Source organism: Tachypleus tridentatus, chromosome 12 (genome assembly GCF_004210375.1).
Source record: "Tachypleus tridentatus isolate NWPU-2018 chromosome 12, ASM421037v1, whole genome shotgun sequence".
NCBI classification, from domain to species: domain Eukaryota; kingdom Metazoa; phylum Arthropoda; class Merostomata; order Xiphosura; family Limulidae; genus Tachypleus; species Tachypleus tridentatus.
Genome location: NC_134836.1, coordinates 73,972,157 through 73,996,209, shown reverse-complemented (window position 1 = coordinate 73,996,209; position 24,053 = coordinate 73,972,157). Strand labels below are relative to the sequence as shown.

Sequence of the window (24,053 nt, the reverse complement as noted above, 5' to 3'; positions counted from 1 at the left end):
GTCACAACATAAAACAAGCTAAACAATTAATCAAAAGGAGAAATCATAATATTTTGATTAACAAAACAGTTTGAATAATTGAAAACTGTACTAATCAGAAATATTAATCTTGATTAGTTAATTACTTACATGACATTAATTAATTTAATTGTAATTTCAATTATGCAACACTAATCTGTGTAAGAAATGCTCATGTGTAATCCACTATCTCAATTACCTGAGTTAACTGCCCAGCTCTATCAATTAATACCTATATATTTCAAACTACAAGTCTTTCATTTCAAAATGCTTGAGTCCAAAACATCACCACAGAATTTGAATGATGGCAGAAGTCCACCGTGAAGAAAGATTAACTCATTGTTTTTAGTTTCACTTGTCATCAAAGTAATGTTTCAGTTTATTACAGGGCACTAAGTTTGTTGTGTCAAATATCTGATGAGTTTCCTACTCCCAAAGTAAACTTTACATCATCCTCTATATGAACAACAAATAGATTTCTCTAAACATAATGTACAATAAAACAGCATTCCTTTTATTATTAATACTTAACTTACACACTTCTAACAGTTGAGCTGCAAAATAAGTAGGTTCAAAGGTTATTTGGAACTGAAGGGTAAATGTCTCACCCACTCTTTAGAACATGCAAATGTTTATTTGTGCAAAATTGAGATGTAAAAATAGAAATACAAAATACATAAAATCTAAAAAAATAAAGATAATATTAAAATAAAACACTTGTTAGATGAACTACTTATACATACAATGTTTCTTAAAATGTATATAAAGATAAATAAATAAATAAAAACATTACCATAGCTATAAGTTCTAACACAACCTCATTGGTAATTTAATAAATGAATAATGTTGATAACGACTTCTGTGTACGTTCTCTGGTTGTGACATGATGATCAGATAGTGTTGAGACCCACTTCTGTGCATATTATTCATCTGTAACCTGATGATTAGATAGTGTTGATATCCACTTCTGTGTGCATTCTCTGGTTGTGACCTGATGATTAGATAGTGTTGATATCCACTTCTGTGTGCATTCTCTGGTTGTGACCTGATGATTAGATAGTGTTGATATCCACTTCTGTGTGCATTCTCTGGTTGTAACCTGATGATTAGATAGTGTTGATATCCACTTCTGTGCATATTATTCATCTGTGACCTGATGATTAGATAGTGTTGATACCCACTTCTGTGCATATTATTCATCTGTGACCTGATGATTAGATAGTGTTGAGACCCACTTCTGTGCATATTATTCATCTGTAACCTAATGATTAGATGGTGATGATACCCACTTTTGTGTATGTTCTCTGGTTGTGACCTGTTGTTTAGATAGTGTTGATACCCACTTATGTGTACATTATCTGGTTGTGACCTGATGATTACACAATGTTGAGACCCGCTTCTGTGTATATTCTTCATGTGCAACTTTAAAAATTAAAAGAAGTGAATTAAAACATTATCTAATCACAAAATCCCCAAGCAGACTGTCTGTTTCAATAAAACTTATGACAACATGCTGCCAGCTTTCTGGCCTTACAAGAAATATTAAAATATTCTAGCTATTGTGTTTCTGTAATGAGTGGAACATCAGTGAAACTATAAAAATAAAATACGAGTATCATCTAGTTTACAAAATTCCCCTTCTGGTTTTCTAGTGAATATTAGAGATGAGCCAGAAATTAATTAAATACATTAGAATAAATGACTGAAAAACTTTGAAAAGAAATGATATTAACTCTTCCACAAACTAACACAAAAATGAGACAGGAATGAGTGAATCAGCCACAAACAAAGATCACCAGTACATATACAAAGCTTATCCAGGAAGGAGCCACCACAGTATATAACACAGTCTTGACATGTTATTGCTTTTGGTTAGTTACTCTGATAAGTTACAATGATGGAACATTAGTCGACTAGCAATAAGGTCCCTGAACACACTAAGATATATTAAGGCACCCTTTTGTTTTCTCCACAGATACGTGCTTTTTCTTTAAAATGTGGAATGTTTATGATGAAATAACACATTCATATTGTCTACTCTACTTACTGGTGCTTTTTTAACAGATACATCTGAAGAGGGTCAAATGCATCCGAGTTGCTTGACAGAACACTTTAACCCCCAAACTGAGATCAGAAGGGCACTTTTACTGCTAATGAGCCAACCCATATTTCCTGGCCTAAACCTGAGCAATGCAATTTAATGTAACATGGCACACTGACACAACTTTGTGTTTCACAAACTCTATCCTCAATCTGCACATCACTGTTAAACACAGTGACCAAATTAGTCAATCTTGGCCTCAATAATTTCTTCTAAACTTGCTGGACTGAATTTTGTGTTGCTTTGGACGGGTGATAATTTTGGAACTTCCACTGTTGACGAGGGATTCCCGTACAGTCTTTCACAAGTACGTGTTGTTTGTTCTGTGACATTTCTAGACATTTCCGACTGCTGCCATGTTGGATGCTGTGATTCTGTAAAGTTTACAGAAATAGAAACAGAGCCAGTATATAAACTACTACACCAGAATACACTGATCAGTAGTTCTCAAAGTAGTTCTTTAGAAATAAGATTTTTTTCTAATTTCTTTCAAACAGCAATTTCTATTTTCACATATAATGAAAACTTAAACAATAGTAAAGCATTAGCTGAATGTACGAGTAAAAATATTTGATTTGAAAATAATTCAGTTTAAAATTCATATATGGTGTTAAACACCAACAGGTTACTCTACTAAGACCACTCATCCCACATTTGTAAAACTTTCCACAAAGTAAGAAAGAGCTAATTATACTTTACATGTGGGTCTTCTGAATACAAAGATAAACAAGAAACTGATTGTGTGTTAAGTGGTTGTGTTTTTAAGTATGGAGATATGTATCTAGTCGTATAATTTTGTTTCTCAAGTAGAAACGTTTAGCTTGTATCTCCAATTCTTAACAACTGAGATCTAATTACAGTTACGGCTACTGACAATTCCCTTTAGTTTCCTCTTGCACTTAATAACTTCTTCAAATAATTGTTTTCCTTTTAAAAAACATTATTAAAAACAAAGAAAGAAAACATTGATTCTGGTGCTACCACTTGCAAATATTATTTTAATGGGTGCATGGTAATGTGTGTGGAAGGGCACAATGGAAACTTTGCTGAGTTTGGGAGGTACTGCTATTTGAAGTTCGGAAAACACTGCATTAATGAATAAGTGAAAAGAAAATCTAACTTGTTTACTCTAATGTTTTTCCAACATTTTAATCTACAATGGATTTATATCATTGATAACTATTCAAAACTTAAGAAAAGGATATTTAAATTAATTTGTACACTACTGTCATGGTATTGATTATTTATTTAAATATTTTGACATAACATTATTTATAATTCACTTAGGTTTCTTACATTAGGATTATAGATCCACAACTGATTTCCGTGTGACCCATGACAAGGATAGAGTATCACATCTTGTCCAGCAAAATCTAGACATGCTTCATCTCGTCGAATTTCCCCTTCTTTACTTAGCATCCAGAACTAAAGTACAGAAGAACCAGTTATCACAAAATGTTGATACACTTATCAAAAACTAAGACACTGGTAAAAATGTAACCTTGAGTGTTACAGAAGAAATAGCATCTTTAGCTCTGAACATTATGTGCTGCATAAAAAATGTTATAATTTAAACATATATTTTACTCCATAAAAATTGTAACATAATATTTAAAATAATTTCTAGTTACCCAGTATTTCCCATGAAAATACTCTTTGAACTGACTTCAGGTTACCTAAAAATATTCACAGTAAGCAGGTTAAAGCAATTCCTAGTTACCTTGTAATTGCCCTTACAAATACCCAACTGGAACGTACTTGAACAACTTAAAAGTCATAATAAATGGTATTTAAACTATTTGCCAGCCATCTAGCAGTCATAATAAACACTGTTTAAAATAGTTTTTCATTGCTTAGCAGATATAATAAACAATGTTTCAACTACAGCCTCTATTCATTCAGCAGTCCAAATAAACACTGTTTAAACTAGTTTCTAGTCACTCAGTAATCCTAATAAACACTGTTTAAACCACGATTTCTATTCACTCAGTAGTCCTAATAAACACTGTTTAAACCACGATTTCTATTCACTCAGTAGTCCTAATAAACACTGTTTAAACCACGATTTCTATTCACTCAGTAGTCCTAATAAACACTGTTTAAACCACGATTTCTATTCACTCAGTAGTCCTAATAAACACTGTTTAAACTACGATTTCTAGTCACTCAGTAGTCCTAATAAACACCGTTTAAGCTACTTTGGAATACTGTCTTCAAATTCTTGTAAAATGTTTTCTGTAATATTTAATACAGTTTGTCTCATTACACAATACAAAAGCATATTTTGTATTGTGTAATGAGACAAACTGTAAGTAAAATGTGGAAAGTCAGATAAATAATTTTTTTTTCACTTGATTATTGTTCATCTTGATGAAATCAATTAAGACAGTGGATCCCAACCACGATGGGCATATCACTGAAAAAGAGGGCACAGTGTGCATTACAACACCTATGAAATGCGCATGTCATCCAGGGTAACTAAAATTTTAGTTAAAGGACGTGTAACACAAACAAGGAAAAGATGAAACCAGAATCAACTTTGTAAACAACCTTAAAACTTTATACAGTAGTTTTTAAGAGGTATGTACCATTCTTTTGTTGAAGTCATTAGAAATGAGCAACAATATCTCTCATACTGGGGAGAAGAGAGGACAAGAAAAAAATGCATTACTTAAAGGGGGAGGTTCAGGATACTATCTGTGCAACATTGCTAGCTGGGGTACCTGTACCATGGACGGAAGTTACATAAATGCATGATAAATAAAAGGTTATCTTAGGGCATGAAAAGTTGTTTCCTTTATATACAATTTTAAGAAAACCCAAAATGTCAAACAAAACCCAGCAAAACACAAAATGTGAAACCATAAATTTGCATGTGCCCCTTCATGAACCCAAAAAACCTTCATGCCACATTTGGTGAAGAACCACCAACAGGGGGCAAAGTAGTGGTAAAAAAACCCTGCAAAAATACTCATAAAAAAACAAAAACACACAAAATGCAAAATTGAAAATTTTTTTGTATTTCCCCATGGACCTAATGAACCTCTATACTAATTTTGGTGAAGATCCATCCACACCCTACAAAGTATTCACACAGACATACAATAGATAGTACTATTATATTTATATAGATGGCACTTGTGCATTAGATCCTCATGTTACATATTCATGATGTTATATCTACACCCTGAGAATGAAGAAAAATAGAGCTCTCCATGTATCTCTGAATAGCTGGTGGGGTATTAACACTTTTACTAATAAAGTAGAAAACAATGTTTCAACCTTCCTAGGTCATCTTTGTTAACCTGAAGATGACCTAGGAAGGTCATAACATTTTTCTCTGCTTTATTAGAAAGTGTTAATAGCCACACCAACCATTCCGAGATACATTTTTATTTCAAGTGTGTTTTTCTTCATCAAGAAAGTTCTCCATGACTGGAAATGGAGGTGAAACCAGAAAATCTTAGTCCTTATTGCAAATCTATACACATACAGGATAAAAATTTTGTGAAGTAGGAGGTTGCACATCACACAATAAAAAAGTTTTTCCAGTATCATATAAGCAAGAGTTCCATTAAAGTATGATACTCAATTTTATATTTTTAATTGTCACAGCCATAAGTTCAAATACAGATTTAAAACCATACACATTTCTTGTTTGTACACAACAATAACATCATGTGATAATTTCAATAGATGTTTTAAATCTACTTGTATAATAATAAACAATAGTCATCTACATTATGTTCATCTTTCTTGGTAACTGCCATTTAAATACTTTACGTTATCAGTTCATTAGTAGCTTCTACAAAGCCTAGCTTCTGAAGAAGGCTTAACACCAAATTATTTTTACATTACTTCTTAAAAGAACAGTTGTTTACACTTTGAAAACTTAATATTATTAAATCTGTATCACATTATATATGTCACAAAAATTACTTTAGTATTGTGTTACGATAATCATATTTTTACAATAAAACCAAACTCATAGCATCAATTATAAAATTTATTTATTTTCTGCTTCCTTAAGAGAGACAGCAGCAAAATCTGCTATAGCTTCAGGACCAAATGACATGCTACACACTCTTTCTTTATACAAAGGCTATCAAAATGAACCCTATTCTTCTCTTGCTAGTATCACGCTAAAACCTTACCTGCCTGTCTCTTCCAGGTACACATTCCCACATCTGTACTTTATAGTAGGCCCCTAATTTGAAGGGACCTTTCTCCATACACCACTTTTCAGACTTTTCTGCTAGGCTTTGGATCTGACGTGCACAGGAGTAGAAGAGTATTACAGATAAGCAATCTTGAAACAGTTTTCTTACAACCAGCAGATATATTTTACATTCTTGTAACTTTGCAGATAATTTATATACTTCACTAAGTAAAACTGTGTTGAGTGCACAGTAAAGTCAAGATTTATCATTAAGTCAGTATGTAAACATGCACTGTTACCTAGTGCACGTATAATAGTATCATTTTACATAACAATCATTGTAGGACATCCAGGAATAATTAACCTTCACAGAATGTCAAGAAATACGAGTCACACAGAAATTAAACATGCACTTTTTGGTTCTAAAGCCACAATAAAAAGATATCTGCTGGTTAAAAGTTTAGAATTTACTTACCAAACAAACTTTTGGAGCAGGGAATTTGTAGTAAGAATGTTAGTTGTCACATGCAAGGAATTAGGATGTTTTTCCATCCTTCTTACAGATCACTCCATCAAGATCTGTACTTAGGGATCAAATCATCCCACTCACCTGGTTCCCACCCTGTCCATGACATGGATAGAGACCAACAAGTTTGTGGAGGTCATCCCTACGGGCAGGACTGTCAATGCACATGATAGACCCATCACCTAAGTTGTGAATCTGTTAGTTAGAAGAGTGTTAGTAGATTGGATAGAATAAAATTTTTCAATAAACCTCAGAAATAGAAGAGTTAGGACTAAAGATACAAGTTAAACATTTAAATTTAAGCAATCTGAACTTTGTTGGAGAAATTTTATTTAAATCTTGGATTAACGAAGGAATACAGACTCTCAGGATTTTGTGTGTATGTGGGATAAGGATTATTCTACAGTAGGTGCCTGTGACTTGACAATAAATGGACAGCACACACTCCACTTTATATATTCGAAATAAGTCAAATGTACATACACATATTCTTTACACTAAAGGATACCACAATTGTATCTAAAACTAAATAATACTCTCTTGTCAAAAGTTCACTTAGACTGATTCAATTACTTTAGAATCTAATTGACAAGACATACGATTTTTCTTTACCTTCTTTTCTCAGAATACATATATGTGAATAATTCACCTTTGCTACCCTGTGTGTTACCACCATTGTATACTGAAATTAAAATAACAGTTTTGTTTGTTTTGGATTCCAAGCAAAGCTACTGAAGCTATCTGTACTACCCATCCGTAATTTAGCTGTGCAAGGCAGCTAGTCATCACCACCCACCACCAACTCTTAGGCTACTATTTTACCAAGAAATAGTAAGATCCATCATAACATTATAATGCTCCCAAGGCTGAAAGGGTGAGCATGTTTGGTGTGATAGGGATTTGAACCCGCAACCCTCAGATTATGAGTTGAGTGCCTTAACTACCCTGGCCATGCCAGGCCCTTCAAGTAATTGTCTCCTTTTTGTCAAAGTCTACACAGGTGGGTTTAATTACTTTAGAACACCCTATGACAGGACAAATTATTTTCCTTATCTCTGGTTCAACTGTGAAAGTCACTTTAAAATAACACCGATTAACTCACATGCTGGTTAACTTCACGTTTCTTTAACTAAATTGTAATTTCCTCTTCATTTTACTTTACATGATGTGATTTATACCCACCTGATTGCTTATATTTATATACTGATAAACTGAGGTTTCAAATTTTCTCTAAACTATACGAGCTCCACTGTAAGGTAACAATAACGATTCCAGGTAGTGAAAAGAAACCCAAAGATTCAAATAACCTGATGTCAACAATATCAGTAAACTGTATAAAACAACTTAATTACAAACACAACATACGACTCATACAGAATTATGCAATGAAATGTTACAACACTATTAACGTATATTCAATACTTCTACTTCAAAAACTAAACAATCATTCAATATTAACTCACAAAATAAATTAAATTATAATGCCTACACTAAAGAGTCTCGTATATCTAAGAGATAAAATGCAGGTGACAAAACCTTTACAAAATAAAACTGCATGGAAGTAATATATATGAGAAAAATAATAAGTAGTGACTGTACAAGGTGGTAAAAGTGTTGGATCATTATGGACTAAATCTATTTCGAACAAACGATGTAGCTGTGCACAAGTAATATAGCATACAATTCGCGGCTCTAACCAGATGGAAGAGTAACAATTATTTGAATTTGATTTATTTTTTATACTAAATATTTATATGCTTCAACACAAACAAAAAAAAACAACCCTTAATCTTTCAAACACATTGTAGCTTCATGTAATGTACAAACCTAATATTGTTTTTCTCAGTTGACAGACTGTCTATTTACCATTATACAGTTAGATAATCCTGTTTAATTAATTCTAACTATTCTTAATCTCACACTAAAAAAGCTAAATACAAAACCTAAAAAGTAGTTTTATTTTCTTCATGTTTAGTCTGGAAATTTGATACATTGTTCACCAGATTGGTCCCATTTTCTCTCTCTCTATTTTTACTCTTTAATCTGGAAAGATTATTTACACCTTCAGCAACATCTTTGGACTGTAAATCCTCAAACATTTTCTTCATATGCTTTTCTTCAAGTGTGACAATTTTGTTAATGACAGACACTTCACACACACACACACACACACACACACACACACAAAGCTGTTAAAACTTAATATTGAGATAGTTATAGTTCTCAAAATCTAAAATTCAGACAATGTAATACCATATAAAGAGACTAAAGATAATTTGATATAATTATTATAATATCATGATGTCAAGAAACTTTTATAAGAATGATAATTAGATTGTGACATTATGAGATAACTAGTAAAGTATGAATCAGATTACAATACAAGACTTTTTCAAGGTTATCAGTTTCGATTATTATATCATTACAATTAAGAAATCATATATTAAAGTAAAATCACAAGTTTTTCCATTTAACTATTACAACAATAAAAAGGATAATTAGTGAAATGCCCATGGGACTTTCAATAAAACTGTAGTAAGGGGTGGGCTTATAAAATAGTGGTATTTGACATTCTGTATCACTTAACATTTCTCCAAATACATTCGGCAGTTAAATGGTGTTCATGAAAAACAATGAAACTTTTTACACATCCCCTACCTACAACTTCTAAGTCTTGAATATTAGAACATAATTAATAATTTTTAATCTTATTATCTTGTAAAAATTATTTTGATATAACAATGAGATAAGTATTTGTATATTAGTAATCACAATAAAAAAAAAAGAAATCACACAAAATTTAATACTGTAAACCTATAATCATGCAACAAAACATGTACACATTTATACACACACACAGGCACGATTTGTTTCATAATTCAAGAAACTGATTTAATGTTCTTACGTCAGTTTTACTTTTCTATAAATATTAATCAGTATTTGAGATATTTACTGGAATAATATTTTATATACATACACACATGTTAACTACTACCATGGCTAGATGAACATCTTACCTCTCCTGAAGCCACAGCTTCTCCTGGTATAAAGAGTTCTGGGTAAATATTTTTAAGATACCAACCAAAACTTTTACATCTCAGCTTTCTTTTCAACTCCTTTCTTGAACTTACATCTCCAAAGTCACCCTAGTAACAGTAAAAATGACCAAACAATATCCATGTACTTTAAAACAATATTATTAAACTGCTCACTTAACAAAGAATTATGCTGCACATGCATACGACATCAGAAAATCAGGTACAAGAAGTATTAATACAGTATGATGAAGACCCCATAACCAGAGCACTTTGAAAGATCTACTTTCAAAAATGCTAGTGTTATAGGGTTTTTATCATATAGTATATGTACAATATGTATCTGATAACATTATGGATCCTTATTCAAAGTACCATAAGTATATTTTTCAGCTCTGTCATATGATCCACATGAATTAAAAACTGGAAGCTCTAAAGCAAACCTTAGATTTTTTTTTTATAACCATAGAATTACTGTGGGGTATGGAATTTATAACCATTTTAAACATACTGCTAAACTAGTTATCTCTAGTCTACACACAAGCTACTCGAAATAAACAAAAAACATTTTGTAGTTAATACCACTAGTTACTACTTTCGTCTCTCCTGTGTATTTCACAATTTTTCCATTAAGAATAGGACAAATAGCCCTAAGTAATATAATTATATTAATTTTCTGGGTGAGCATACCCCAAGACCCACCCTAGATTATGCTGATTTTAGCAGGTTACACTTTTAACCTCTCGTTGTTCAGTCTGCATATTTAGCCAAACAACCACACTTTGCAACTCCTTCCTACACAACTGAAATATGGCTCCCATTAGCAGTAAACACTATAAAAGGAAATAAGTAGTGTAAAGGTTAAAGAAAATTGATTTTGTTCTCATAAAGGTAAAAGATACAGCAATTTTCTGAACAATTTTTTTACATGGCATTACAAGTATTTACCATGAATAGTAAATGTTCTCATTACTTTAATAGTAGTAATGTAAACAAATTAAAAATTCATTATTTGAAAATGCACCATACAGAGGTACCCTCCCCCATCTGTTAAACTTGAAAAACTAAAATGGTTAAATAAATACAGAAATTAAACTTATGATTTTAAAACACCAATTTTAAGTTTGTCTTAAATTATTTTATAATTTTAACTACAATAAAGATTTAATACAGAAATCTCCTTCCTACCAGATCATAGCCAATTCTCTGGTAATAGTATTTGGCAAAGTCATCCAGCCACACCTCCGCTAAACGGACCGAGTTCCGTTTTAATACATTGACCCCCTGACCTCCATTTGTAGGGGCTTCTCTTCCTGAAGATGTGACCCACATGGGAGCAAGGTATTATTTCTAATGTCCCATGACACATCCATATCTGTAGTAAAGTAAAAAGAGAGGAGGTTTCTTATTAAAGTTGACAATTATTAGAAACAGATGTCATTATAACTTAATGTGACATGCATTAAATATTTTCCAGTCATATACTAGGTACTTACCAACAACAGCAGTCCAGACAGTCTTAAACATTAACAATACCTTAAAATGACAATTCAAATTACAGAAAACCTTTTGCTCTGATAATAACTTTGATTATCAGAAAGTGTGGCTATGTATTTTATGCAACATGGTTGGAGATAATGGACTTTAGACCTCTGGTAAAGTAATTAGTCAAGTGAGTCATAGTGTGACCTGTTGTACATTAAGCAACTGTCCAATTTTCTTTCTCACTGATAGCCAACAATGTTGATTACTTCAACAGCAAATGTATTCCTTTTCAACTTTCAACTTGACAGACAAATAGCAGGTGTCTTTAAATACCCTGCCTATGAAATAGTGTTCAGTGATGTACCTTAATCTTTGTCCTACAGACTGCTCATGATATAATTACATCAGATGATTGGACTGTCTATGTATATGTAAATAACTAGAACGTTTTGTAGTGTGTGTACAAGGCCAGTCCAACATTTATTCAGTTTTTCAAATATATATACATACACCCAAAAATATCTGCAAGCACTAAACATTTAAAAGATGCTTTAGTTGTTTTATGCACAGTTTATTTTATTTTTTTGAGATTATTTCCTACAATGACCATGCTCATTATGAAAATTGTTTAACTTTGACACATGCATCAACAATGCACTTACTACTAGGCCTTGCTTAGCCTGACTGCTCAAGTCAGTTGTGATCTGTGATAACACTAATTGTGGGTCAGAAACAACATGTACAATACTGATAAGGTATCTAATGAGTTCAAACAATATTGTTCTCAATGTTTAAATATTTCTGTCTAATTTATGAAAAAACTATATAAATCTCAGTCTATATCCTAAAGCTCATTTCAAAATAAACCTCAGAAAATATTTAATAATAACTAATAAGTGAACTCGTGCCATGTGTACCGTCTATTCCACTGTTGTTGCAGGAATGACAGGACGGCACACATGTGCATCATTTGCCATATGTGGCATGTGAAAAATTCAAATGCTTGTCAAACTTGTAAAAATAAATAATGTAATGGGTTTATAATAATCTCAAGCATATCTAAGAACTTCTGATTGGTTGATAGAAGTTGATCAGAGGTTGAGAAGTTAGAAAACATTTTATATGGACAGACATAAGTCAATTTATGATATATACAAATTTACCTGGCATACATAGAATATAATTAATTCATGAATAACATTACTTATATGATTACAATTATTCATTTTCAACCAGATCAATCAACATTCTTCAAGCAAAACAAAAATTCAACCTGACATTCGTAATAACTAAAGCTAGTTTAATATACTTTTCTTATGATTTTATCTATAAAGATTAGAATTATCAGCAGTTGAATATTGTTGTTTCTAACATCAAGTTTGGCCAGCTTACGAGACTTGGTGTATGTCCTAAATACATAGATTAAGGTAATAACACAATCTTTATAATGAAAATATAAAAACAACAAAAAAATAAATAAAATTAGATGTTTTAAACGTTTAAACTAATATTCTTAATGAAAAACACAACAATACAGTAATCATAGATTATACATTATATACTAAACAACAACAATAGCTCTCAACCCTCTATAGTACTAAATCCCTATCTCAACAGACAACTACTAGTAGAAATAACCTTTGACCCTCATTTCCTGTTCATTAAAGTTGCCTTTTTGCAATCTTCAACCAGGTATGTGATCTATATTACCTAACCTAATTTTAAGCCTAACCAAAATTATGTTTTAGTTCACTAATAAATTTACTAACACTTTCAGACAGCTACTCCTTATTGATTTGGTAATGAGGTGAGACTGATACCCAGAACTATAAAGTTTAGTTACATGGATGTTACATTATCATACTCAAATAAGCAGTTACAGTTTAACTGTGATTTTGAAGTTGAGACAACATTCCACTGTGATAGTAACAAAGCTCAGTAGATTTCTATTCCTGCTCTTCTCAGGTTCTACCTTAATGAACTAGACTTACTAGGTTTCATACAAAAACTTTGGGAATGTTTACAGTAGACTAATGTAAGGAATTTTTGTGAAACAAAGTTTTAAATAATCTAACTGTTAAAACTTTTAGAAATGAAACTATACATCAAATAAATAAATAGAGCCAGAATACAGTCAATTATCTCATCAGTTCATTCTTTTCGATATTCACACAGGATGTTTTTCTTTTTGAGAAGTACTTGATGTACATTAGAATTTTAGGGTTAAAGGAGTCTTTGACTACAAGCAAATTCCCTTGAAAAATCTCCAACAATTTACATAATATTAGAAAACTACAAAATAGCTTCAAATGCCGAAAAGTTGACATCATGACATTCTAAAGCTACATAGACAAGTTTTTAAATATTTCTTAAGACTTTAACAACAGTGATACAGCCTAATCTATTTCTCTGAAACACATAAAATTCAAGTATATAAAATTACTAAGTCACACTGAAATAAGACAACAAATAGATTTTACTTCATTAATAAAATGATTAAGCAATAAAATGTGAGAAAATATAACTTTCTGTTATTAATTGAATTCCATCAACAAAAGCTGAGTTTGGAGAATTTTTTGTAAAAGATTCAACAGTGGCTTGCACATGATTATAAATTCAATAATACTTGTTTTATTTTTTAATTTCTCCTCGCTTACCACAATTCTTTGAAAACATTTATGTTGGCAAGTATACTGAAATGGACAAAAACTGCCTGATGTCGAAAACTACAAGTGTGGAGAGATAATGTTTCAACAATTTTCTGCCCATCACCAATACTCTGTCTGCACAGTCTGTTAAATAAAGATGACACTGTCTTCCTTCTCTTCATAGATGTATTTATTGTTAACCAGTATTATAACTTCTATAGATAAGAAAAATGAAGTTTGGTATACAACTTTACTACATGGAAAAGACAAGAGACCTGACAAATAAGTTTGCATAAACCAAACCACCATGACACACCTTAAATGACAGTTCTAAATTTTCTCCTCCCCATATATCAAACCCACTGTCATAAGTTCCAAGCTTCTCAAAAAACTCCTTGTTTATTGCAAACAGCCCTCCTGCCATAGTTGGAGACCTACAAAATAAGGAAAATATGCCTAAAGTTAACAGTTGGAGACTTACAAATAGTAATGATGTTTAATTTTTTTACCAAATTTATTTTCTCAAAAAGCTGAAAGATCAATGATGAGAATATGATGAATCAAAAAGTCAATTAGGCCTACGTTATATTTTATTTATAGACATTCGTAGTTTCGGAGAAAAAAAGAAATTTATAAATAAACAATAATGTTTTGTTTTTATATTCCTGATTCATAGTTAAGTTCAATCCACTCTAATGTATTAAAGTAGCTCTTTTACTATAAAATAATTTTAATATAAATCTTTCAAACTGTGTCTCAGGTCTCATGTTTATTTAGTACTCTGACTTAAAGTTGAGTTACTGTTTCACGAGCATCGTTTTTCTTTTCTTACGATAACTGGTTTGGACACTAAATTTGCTAGAACAATCCTGCCAAGTGGTGATTCTGCATGTTCACTTGATCTTACACTGCTACATTTTTACTTTTAGAAACCAGTAAACACTAGGCCTGTCAAAATAACGTAGAAACTTTGAAAGAAGGAAACAATAGTCTACACACAACCACTGTGATATATATGCTACATATTTCGAGCAACTGTAAATGCAGGTTTTAGAAAACTCATTATGGCTCACAATGTTCGAGTTATTCAATGGATGTAAATCAAGACTAAATGACTAGATAACAGAGAAAAGAAAGTATTTAGGCATACGTTAATCACTTGTGTGTAATACATGCTAGTATAGTATTTTAACAAAATAAAATAAAAATTTAACTTTCTCTGCTAAATGTTTACATACATAAGATTATCTTCTCAACTAAGAGTTTATCTTCAATTATTAGAATATATCTGTTTTACGTATACACATAAAATATCATTAATAAAATTAATAAGATACTTATAATTTACATTATTGAAGTATCCAACACAAATTATTATTTTTTAATTGTCAAAAACATTGTTTTTGAAGTATTAAAGGATTGTTTTTTTTACGCCAAAAGGATAATTCTCAACGTATTATCATGCATTAAGTAGACCTAAAAAGTTGAATCAAAACAAAGCACATTTTGATTATTACAAACACTTTCCAAGCTATCATTTTACACTCTTGTATTTTACAGTGTAACATTAAAATTTAAATGAGTCATGTAGGGATGATTCATGTAGAACTGTATCATCACTATATTTGTATTTGCATTCTTTTAATTACTTGCTACTCTTACATTAGTGTATTCTATGAATATGTGTAATAAAACTGAATACCATGTTTAATGACTTTTTTTCCCTCCTTAATAACACCAATTATCTATATATTGCAGTCATCTGTTATTGGCTGATAATTCTCATTTCACACTGTATTTAAGCTTTTTAAAAGGAACACCAAATATGTATAAGAAAGCTAACTTCAAGGGGAAATAACCTTGTTTACACTAGAATTATGATTTTTTAAAACTACTAATAATTATTGCTGCTAAGCAATGATATTGTGCACTGCCCAGAAATGCATGGAGTGGATTTAGGCAAAAACTGATGTTGTTAATGAAGTAGTTGTACAGTTATCTCAACTAAGACAAAGAGAAAAACGATGAACCTTTTGGTGAGTTGATAACTTTGTCTTGGTATCTTAGCAATCTTTCCTTGTCTTGTTTCTGTGTTTGATGGGTGGAGAAACAAATGAAAAAGAGTGACAATCATTTTTTAAACTAACACTCTCTGTCAACATTGATTTTTTTAGCATGCCTATTGAGTACCTTGGCCACTCCTACATTTTATGTATCTCAGGATGGCTGGTATGGGTATTAAAACTTTTACTAATAAAGCAGAGAACAATGTGTCGATCTTCATAGATCATTTGTAGGTTAACAAAGAGAGACTTTGCAACTGACCATTGCTGAACATGTTTTAGAGACAAAAGTGTAAACTGGTACAGGATTGTAGGGAGCGTTGCAGTTAGATGTCAGGTTATTAATTAGGATAGGTATAAAAGTGTTCATTTATATTGATTTTAGTTGTTGTATAAGTAGGGCTTCTTTGATTTTCCATTTGTTTATATTTGTTTTCTTAGTATGGACTTTAGTTTTTTACCCAGTTTTTGAATAAATTTGGTGTTTACTGAATGTCATATTTTGTTACAAGTTTTTTTTTCCAAATTTTGGTTATTTTTTCGTTGATATCAGGAACATATGGTATGCAGCAGTATAAGGTTTTTTAGTTTGTTGTATCTTGGGATTTATTGTTGTTTGTTTATTGTAGATCTAGGTGTGTGTGGATAATTTTTTCCATGGTTTTTTTGAGGAAATTTGTTGATGAAGTGTTGTTTTATGTTGTTGACTTCATCATTAATTTTATCAGGTGAACATAGTTTTGTGGCTGTGATTATTTGGTTTCTCAATATACGAGTTTTTGTTTTATTTCATGCACTGAGTCCCAGGAAATGTATAATCCAGTATGGGTGATTTTTCTGTAGAATTCTTCTTTTGAATTGTGTATTGGTTTTTATGATCTTGAGGTTAAGAAATACTATTTGGTTAGTTTTTGCCTGCTCACAGGCAAACTTAATGTTGGGGTGTATCGAGTTAGTTTGATTGAAAAAACTAAGTGTGCGTTAGGTAGATGTTAATCCAGCAATTGTATCATCAACATACCTGTACCAGTATAGTGGTGGGTGTAAGGCTGAATTGATTGCTTGTGATTCAATCTATGTCATATAAATTTGGCTAGAACTGGTGACATAGGATTCCCCACACTTAAGTCATTTATTTGTAGGTAGTTTTGGTCATTGAACATAAAGTTAGTTTTGGTGGTAATGAATTCTATAAGGGTTGCTAATTGGTTGCTGGGGATGTGTATCAATGGGTTGGGGTCTTGGATATAAAGTTCTAAAGCTATCTTGGAGGCTTCAGTGATTGAGACTTCTGTGAAGAGGGAGATAACATCTAAACTGACCATTAAGATTTTATGATTTTGTTGATTAAGAATAGAATTTAAAATTAAGGGAGCCTTTGAAAAGGAGCCAGCTGATGTTACATATTTAGAAAATGCCCATACTATGTATTTACCAAGTTTGTAGTTAAATGATTCATAGGTTGACATTATGGGTCATAGTTTTCAACAGCTAAAACTAAAATAAAGGCACACTTTTGCACCTATACTAATTAATAATGTAACATTTAACTGCAATACCTCCAACAATCTCATACCCATTTACACTCTTGTCCGTAAGATGTGCCCGGCAACAGTCAGTTGCAAACTCTCGTTGTTCAACTGAATATGACCTAAGAGGGTTGAAATGTTGTTCTATACTTTATTTTAATCAAAGTGTAATACCCATACCAGCCATCCTAAGATACATTTTTACTTCAAGTTGGTTTCTTGTCATCGCAAATTCCCACATTTAAAGTCTACCAACTATAATACGCCTAAAGAAACAATTTTCATAAGTACCTTACAGGTTCCCATGGGTGCTTGCGACGCTTCTTTTCACTATCAGGAATCCTGTACCAGTTAAACTGAAGGTTCCAGTCAAATCCACCAACATTCAGACTAGAAGAATCTCTGAAATGATACTCAAATGTGTTGTCATTAATCACATCAATCACAGGACACACCACTGTTGTTGAATTCTTTGCAATACGATCCAACAGGGGCTTTAACCAACCTGTGTAGTGAAGAAACAAAGAATCTGCATTACAACACAAGTTCTATAAAATAACAAAGATTTTGACAGAATTTCGCTAAGCAATCAATAACTGTGCACACTGACCACAAATAAGGTTTTGTGCAAGTACTTACAAAACAGTTTGGACAGAATCCTGAAAAAACAATCAATAACTATGTACGTACTTAGCTCGTCATGGAAACAGTTTCACTTGATCCCTTGGCTCGTGGAAACGAGCTGGCTTTTTAATGTTTTCTTACTTCTGTAATAATTTCTGTGTTCTCTGTTGATGTGTCACTTTCACTGTTTTGTTCTTTATCAACTTAAGCTAAGTATTTCTCCTGATTTAAATATTTTGTGCCATAAGCTTGCTAACACATGACTGAAATGTTTTTTTTGTTTACTTAACAGTTAAAGGAGGATTTCACCATTATTTTAGTTTATCTATGACTCAATACAAAAAATATAGGCTAAGACCAACATTTATAAATAGTTCATAGTTCATATCATGCATGAGTTTATTCCTCAAACAGTTTAGTAGTTAGTAAAACTAAACTTGCCAATTGGACTTGCAGTGATCTGGGTTGGGGTCCTCTTCATAAAACACAGACCTTCTGTCAAGAGGAATACCAATGGGGGCTCAAAGGTATCCAGAAGGTCATTCATATATGATGGAAGTCTAAAAGAAGGTTTTTCGGATTATGAACCCAAATCTGGCAACCAACTTCATGTTGAAGTTGTGAAAATTCTGTGTGAACCATATTTTAAACTGTTTATATCCACATTAAAAAGCTTGGAGGACAAAATTTAATACATGTATTCAGCTTAAACATGCATATTTTTATTTGGTTATGAACCTCCCCCATTTCGAAAAGTTACAGAAGTAATGAGAGATAATGGAAGAACTCAACAGGTAACTTAAAGTATCTTCGAGTCACAATGGACCTTTTAATCCCTCAGGAGAACACAAATATTCTATACCAGTTTAAATAATTCACACAGACTACTGGTGAAAAATTCTCCAAGATTTTCTGAGCAGTTCCTTGACCTTTTCGAACAGATTGATACTGAACAGTCCCTCAACCTTTCCCAACAGATTACACCTGAACAATCTATTGACCTTTTCGTGCTGTTTCAAAAGATTCAATATTTGAAAGAGATCACATTTTGTAATACCATTAAAAATTAGATTTAGGTTATAATTTAGACTATTAACTGAGACAGATGTTGATATTAGATGTATATGATTATATAGGCATGAAAACAGCTAACATCCTTTACAAATTCATGTTCTATAATTCTGAATGTTTTGTAAGCAAACTATTTCCACAGTTTTGGAACTAATTAAACTCGAATCAGAAGGCAAACTAGAGGTGTCCCAGTAAGAGTTCTTAGTTGGTTGGTTGGTTTGGCATTTTATGGCAAAAAGCAACTAGGCTATCTGCACCAAACATCCTGTAAAAAGTTAAAGGTAAAGTAAAATTCATAAAAGGAAATTAAGGATAAAACAAAACAAAGTTTTAAGAAAACATAAATAGCATTAAAACCAATTTTTACATCTAGTCTACAGCAGTAAGAGAAAAATTACAGTAATTATCATAACTCACCAGGAGGACTAACAGTAAGTTCAAAACCCACCATGAGTCACCTGATATTGGCCTTTCCAGTCCTGGTTCTGAGTTATTTGATGTTATGGCCATTTTAAGAAAGTAAGGTAATAAAAGTTTTAAAAGATTTAAGCAAAATTTTAATTGTAACTCGCTAGGATGACTAACAGTCCTGGTTTCGAGTTTTTTGATGTTACAGCCATTTTGATTCTTGAAAGGGAACCACATTAAAAAAGGTCTAATGCATAAATTTAAAAACTTAAGTAACATTAAAAAGACTAATGGTCTTTAAAAACTAAGAACATTACCAAGGTGGACAGTGTCACCATCACCAATAACACTGTCTAATGCTATGGACAAACCTTGATACAGGACATGTTTAAAATGGTGCCTTCGTTGAGAGTCACAACGACATCAAGAAAGTAAAATGTGGCTTATTGTCACCTGAGTGTTACACAGACTACACAATGGTGCATTAGTTCCTGATAAAAGAAAACAATGACTTAAAAAACTGTGACCAATGTGTAGTGTAGTTAGAACAACTTCCGCTTTCCGATCCTTACAGAAGCAAGACAGCTAAAGTCCAATAAAGGGTTTTATTTGGAAAAGCTTGTTTTCACGTTGCTCACTCCAAGTTGACTGCTAACTGGCAAGGAGATGAGCCTTGAATACAGGATCATAGTCCATGCATGGAACAGGCACAGTGGTGATAATGCCAGAACAGACAAATTTAGCTGTGGTGTCGCCAAGGTCATTTCTGTGAATACCAACGTGGCCCAGTATCCAGAAAAATTGAATAGAAGTAAATGTTAAAGAGAAATGGGCCAGTTGGTTTTGAATATCAGTGAGAATAGGGTGAGAACTAGTATGAAGCGATTCCAGGGTCAGCAGAGAACTAAGCGAGTCACTATAAATAGTGCAGTTTGAGTATTGCTTAGCTTTTACATGATCCAGGGCAAGCAAAATGGTGTACAGTTCAGTAACCACCAAACCACAACAAACCATGGCAGAGTCCACACAGTCACCTGATTAAAAACCATCTGTATAAATAGGAATGGAAGGATGGTTTGAAAGATGTTAAGCAAATAATAGACAGTATTTTCAATTGGGGGGGGGGTCTGCTTTTCTCAAATGGCTTAACAATAGGTCACATTTGGGGACTGTCAAAAGCCATGATGAGATGGGCTGACCAGTGGGTACAGCAATGTTATCCAAGGACAGACCCTATTCATCCAACTGCACCTGGATACGAAGGCCAAAAAGAGCAATGGCAGATCGTCTGATCTGAAAAAGTATGGCCTACTGAAGAAGGAAAACACAACCCCAGGTGGGAAGCTCTGGCAAGGAACAAAGTTTTGAAGCATATTGCAAAGACAGTTGAAATGGCAGAGGTGCAAAATAGATTCATGAGACTATGTATAAGCTCTGAACTAGAGAAGTGCAGAAAGCTGCAGTGCAGAGCTGAAGTCCTTGATGATGAATGGGGTTCAGCATCTTTAAGGCTGAGGTCCTGGCAGAGCCACAAACCAGTGATCCATATTCGAGTTTCTATCAAATAATAGCACGATATATCTTCAGCATACAACATCGATCTGCTCCCGAAGTGGTGGAAGAGAGGACATGGAGGATGTTCAGTGCTCTTGTACATTTGACCCATAGCTGCTTGATGTGTGGTATAAAGGTCAGCTTTCTCAAAGATAAGCTCCAAGAACTTTGTCTCAGGAGCACAGGCAGCACAACTTCACCAATATAGAGCTCAGGATTAGGGTGAATACCCAGTTGGTGGTAAAAGTGCATGCAAACGGTTTTAGAGAGAGAGAAGTTAAAGCCATTTGCTGTGGTCCATTTCAGTAAACGATTGAGGGCAGCCTGTAGCTTCCACTCAATATACCTCATGTTTGACTACTGACACGAGATGTGAAAGTCGTCAACATAGAGCCTGTTTGCAACAGTGAGAGTGAGTTAAGTGATGGCATTAATCTTTACACTGAAAAGTGACACTCAAGACACAGCCCTGAGGGACTCCAAGTTCCTGTAGAAAAGAACGGGAAAGTGCCAAACCCACATGAACTTGGAATCTCCTGTCCATTTAAAAAAGTTTTAATAAAAAATGGGCAAATGGCTATGTAACCCATATAAGTGGAGGTCTCATAAGTGTAGTATCATAAGCCTTCTCTAGGTCAAGTAATATTAATACAAGATATTGTCATTTGAGAAAGGCTTCTCTGACTGATGTTTTAGGTCAAATTAGGTGAACCAAACAAGAAGAGCATTAACTATCCTCTCTAAATTCATACAGAGACAACTTGTCAAAGCAACTGGACAGTAGTTTGAAGAAATCTTGGGATCTGTCCAGGCTTAGAGAAAGGTAGCACAATAGCCTGGCACCAGGCATAAGGAAAAACATTCTCCTGCCATATCCAGTTTAAAAAAATCAGAAGAATAGCAAGAGAAGCAGGAAATAGATGGTGGATCATTTCATAGTGTACATCATCAGGTCCGACCGATGTACTGCCAAACCTATGAACGGCCAGTTTGAGTTCCACCAGTGTAAAGGGATAATTATAGTTATAGAGACAATCAACTCAAAATGAAAGAGGTGATCACTCTGCCCGAGTCTTGATGGCTAAGAAGGTAGAGGAAGAAGCAAAAGTGCTACATATCCTGCAAAAGCTTTCACCTAGAGTATTGGCGATACTCCGGGTATCAGCTACTTCCTGGCCATCAGAGAACAAGATCAAGAAAGGGACAGAATTATATTGCCTCCTGACCTTTTGAACATCTTACCCACTGAGCATGTGCACAGGCCTGCTGGAAAGCAATGCAGTTCAAGAGTGTAGGATACCTATGAAAAGCATCCTAGGCCTGTTTTTGAGCCTTCCGTTCCATGTGGCAGGCAGGATTCCACCATGGACGAAGATATCATGGAAAACATAAAGGTTTTACGAATACTTTGAGCAGCTGCTTGTATAATATAGTTAGTTACTGCTGCTACACAGTCATCTATTGATGGCTTGCAGATGATGGCAGGATCGAGTTCTGCGAGAGCAGTGAAAGAGGGTCAGTTTGCCTGATCCAGCTTCTACCTGGGCATATTGGTAGGGTGGCATCGACCATGGCCAGTCTCTGTCAAAATCATTGGAAAATGATCACTGCCTCATGGATTATTGTTAACCCTCCATGAAAAATGGAAGAATAATGAAGGGGAGCAAATTAAGAGATTAATAGCAGTAAAGGACTGACTAGTTGCATGAAAATGAGTAGAAGAACAAGTATTGAAAAGAGAAAGGCTGTGATCACAGAGCATATGCTCTGCAGAGTGACCCTTCCTATCAATATCAGCACTTCCTCAGAGGGGATGATGTCCATTAAAGTCCCATAGGATTAAAAAGGGGAGACAGCAACTGTTCAATAAAAGCATCAAGGTCTGATTGATCATAGGTCTTTCCAGGCAACAGGTAGAGAGAACAAGCAGTGATGGTACAACCCAAGGATACACAGATGGCTGTGGCTTCCAAGGGTGTGTAGAGTGGCAAAAACAGGGTGGGAACATGCTGATCAACCAACAGTGCCACCCCTCCATGCACTCATCCATCACCCAACCTGTCATTTCTGCACAGAGAAAACTGCCAAATGGTGACTGTATCAGCAGGTTTTAAAAATGGTTCCTGCATGGAAAGACATACAGGATGGTAGGAAGTAATCAGTGTTTTGATGTCATCAAGATTAGAACATAAATCTAGAAAGTTTTATGGTATGAAGGTGGCCATTTTTATTTATGTGTAGGCAAATTGGATATCTTGTAGGCAAGAAGGAGAACCCTTCTGTTCACAACCACGTCTTTTTCTTTATTGTATTTATTCAAGGGAGATCTATCAACCTCCATGGATCCTGGGATGGGTGGATGTTTAGATCCCAGAAGAGGTAAACTGAAAGAACAGAACTTTCTCTGGGTGGTCTCCTCACCATGTACAGAAATCCACAATGAGGGGTGTTGAGGGTTCTTAATCTATATGAAGTAGGCTATATCCACAAAACATGCCTGGAAGATTAACTATACATGAAGGAGGGTCTAGGAGTAGGTTTACAGAGTTACTAAGCAGAAACCTGGTATCATTCTGTGTTCTCAGTCATCTTTGGATTTTTGATGAAGGTCATTTTGAAACTGCATTCAAACCCTCACTCAGAGGTATAAATGTTCAGGTGTAATAGGTGGATACCTAACAGGACGTGTGGGCGTGCATAAGAAACCACACTATTGGTAATAATAATGGAATTTAATCACTACTTTAGGCATCTGTGAATCATAAGGGTAATCTTCAACTTCACAGTCAATTAGAGGTATTTTATGCTAATTATAAACAACTGATCATACAC

General features: G+C 33.5%; 1 pseudogene across 1 annotated transcript in view; it reads right to left on the bottom strand.

Moving 5' to 3' along the window:
• Positions 1 to 511: 511 nt before the first annotated feature.
• The window catches only part of LOC143233612 (putative polypeptide N-acetylgalactosaminyltransferase 9), a 118,699-nt pseudogene continuing 95,157 nt past the window's right edge, over positions 512 to 24,053 (bottom strand). The window contains exons 6-13 of the transcript XR_013018251.1: positions 17,856 to 18,069; positions 14,289 to 14,406; positions 11,028 to 11,214; positions 9,822 to 9,950; positions 6,889 to 6,999; positions 6,274 to 6,387; positions 3,416 to 3,544; positions 512 to 2,493 (exon numbers count right to left, since the gene is read on the bottom strand). The product of XR_013018251.1 is annotated as a putative polypeptide N-acetylgalactosaminyltransferase 9 (transcript). The remainder of the gene's footprint in view (positions 2,494 to 3,415; positions 3,545 to 6,273; positions 6,388 to 6,888; positions 7,000 to 9,821; positions 9,951 to 11,027; positions 11,215 to 14,288; positions 14,407 to 17,855; positions 18,070 to 24,053) is intronic.